The 2,145-nt window shown below is 54.8% G+C and overlaps 1 non-coding gene across 1 annotated transcript; it reads right to left on the minus strand.

The window, feature by feature from the left end:
* Window positions 1-1,210: 1,210 nt before the first annotated feature.
* On the minus strand, window positions 1,211-1,292 carry TRNAS-CGA (transfer RNA serine (anticodon CGA)). Its single transcript has one exon. It is a non-coding gene; the product is annotated as a tRNA-Ser (tRNA).
* Between the last annotated feature and the right edge of the window lie 853 nt (window positions 1,293-2,145).

Genomic DNA, 2,145 nt, shown 5'->3' on the forward strand with positions numbered 1-2,145 from the left:
CAGTCTGGGCAACATGGCGAAATCCCAGAACCCTGTCTCTACTAAAAATACAAAAAATTATCTGGGCGTGGTGGTGCATGCCTGTAGTCCCAGCTACTGAGGCGGGAGGATCGCTTGGGCTTGGGAGTTTGAGGTTGCAGTGAACTGAGATTGCACCACTGCACTGCAGCCTGGGCAACAGAGCAGGACCCTGTCTCAAAAACAACCCCCCAAAACAAACAACAAAATCTTCAACAAGCAGCCCAGATCCTCCCACAATCAGAAATTAGGGGACAGGAAAAATGGGGTGAGATGAGTATAAGAGGGTTAAAGGTTAAAGATGAGATTAATTTCCTCGCTTGGTTAATACACATAGATAATTTAAAACAGTACCTGGCACATAATAAGCACTCAATAAAAATTGAGAATAATCTTCCCACACCTTGGCTCTAGTTGGATCTGCAATGATGTTTCAATAGGCTACTCCCTTCTAGCCCTGTACACCTCAAGGAAATCCAGATGAGAGAATCCCCTGTTTCCTGGGTCTTCGGTGTAATTAGACTTACAAGGTGTGACTTCTGGTCATGAAATTTAGAGGAAACTCTAGGTTTGACTAATATTGCAAAACAGCCACTCATGTTCCCAGACAAAATGTAACCCTTCAACCAAATCCTTCCCTATGCCCTCAAAAGAATGAGACATGTGCCAAAGCTCTCCCAGCAAGCCTGAAGTTATAAAATTCTGAAAATGCCTCACAGTCTAGCAGCCAACACAGTCGTACATAATTAAGCTTCCCAAGATCACTCCCATTCTCCCAAATACAGGGGTAAGACCTGTTGGCGGCTTCCTTTTGGAGAGAGAAAGTGCACGAAAGACACTTGTGAGAACTGGGGTTACCTTTACGTGTTGTGAAGTGGGATTTAAAAAGTCGCCGTCAGGCCGGGCGCGGTGCTCACGCCTGTAATCCCAGCACTTTGGGAGGCCGAGGTTGGCAGATAACCTGAGGTCGGGAGTTTGAGACCAGCCTAGCCAATACGGTGAACCCGTCTCTACTAAAAACGCAAAAAGTGTGGTGGCGCATGCCTGTGGTCCCAGCTACTCGGGAGGCTAAGGCAGGAGAATTGCTTGAACCCGGGAAGTGGAGGCTGCGGTGAGCCGAAATCGCGCCACTGCACTCCAGCCTGAGCAACAGAGCGAGACTCCGTCTTAATAAGAAGAAAAAAAAAAAAGTCGTCACGAACAGGATTCGAACCTGTGCGGGGAAACCCCATTGGATTTCGAGTCCAACGCCTTAACCACTCGGCCACCGTGACTTCCAAAACCGCATTTTGCCGCGCGCTTACAGAAGGGGTCCGCACTGCAATCGGGGACTACATGCGGGAACCGGAAGCAGGGTACCGGCCTCAACGCACACTCACCTGAGGACTCCCCACCCCTTGGTTCCTTACCTCCTATCTACGCCACCCAGCGAAAAAGAGTCGGATGGACCGGGTGACCCAGGGAAGGAGGGTCTCCTGCCTAGCGAAGAGTCGGAGTCTCAAGGAGCTCACACCTACTTAGGAGGCGACAGCGAGGCCAGCGGAGGAAGCAGTTGAGGAAGGAAGGCACTGGGTCCCCAAGGTGGCGGCTAGGGGACTTTTGGGTTAACAAGTGAAGGGGTTGCTGGGTGGACAAGCGCGAGGAGTGAGGGAGACTCAGAAAAGTTTAAATGGGGAGATGCTGGGAATGGATGGAAGGAAGGAACTTCTTGGGGAAAGGGTTTTGGGGTTTTGGGGGACGAGGGGCTCCGTCGGATTAGGAATGCGCAAGGTGAGGGCCACTCGGGGCAACGGGTTGGGGCTGCTCCAGCGACTGGCGGCCGCCTGGAGTGGGATAGCGAGGTGACACTAACAGGCTGAGGCAAAAAGAGGGAAGGGCTTCGCGTCTGGTAAGAGGGATCTCAGGAGAATGGCGCCCCCTCCAGGAAGAGTCCTTCTCCCCGGAGGCTCCCGCCGCCGCTGCCGGGTAGGCCACCAGGGTCGGCCCGCGCCTGGAGCTCCTCCGCCGCGCCCGGCCTGCCGGCAGGGGGCGCAGCGCGGACCGGGGCCGGCCCAGGCGGCGGGAGGCGGCGGCCGCGGCGGCGGGAGGCGGCGGGAGGCGGGCGGAGGAGGAGGCGGAGGAGGCGGG

This window comes from Macaca nemestrina, chromosome 10 (assembly GCF_043159975.1).
Source record: "Macaca nemestrina isolate mMacNem1 chromosome 10, mMacNem.hap1, whole genome shotgun sequence".
Classification (NCBI taxonomy): Eukaryota; Metazoa; Chordata; class Mammalia; order Primates; family Cercopithecidae; genus Macaca; species Macaca nemestrina.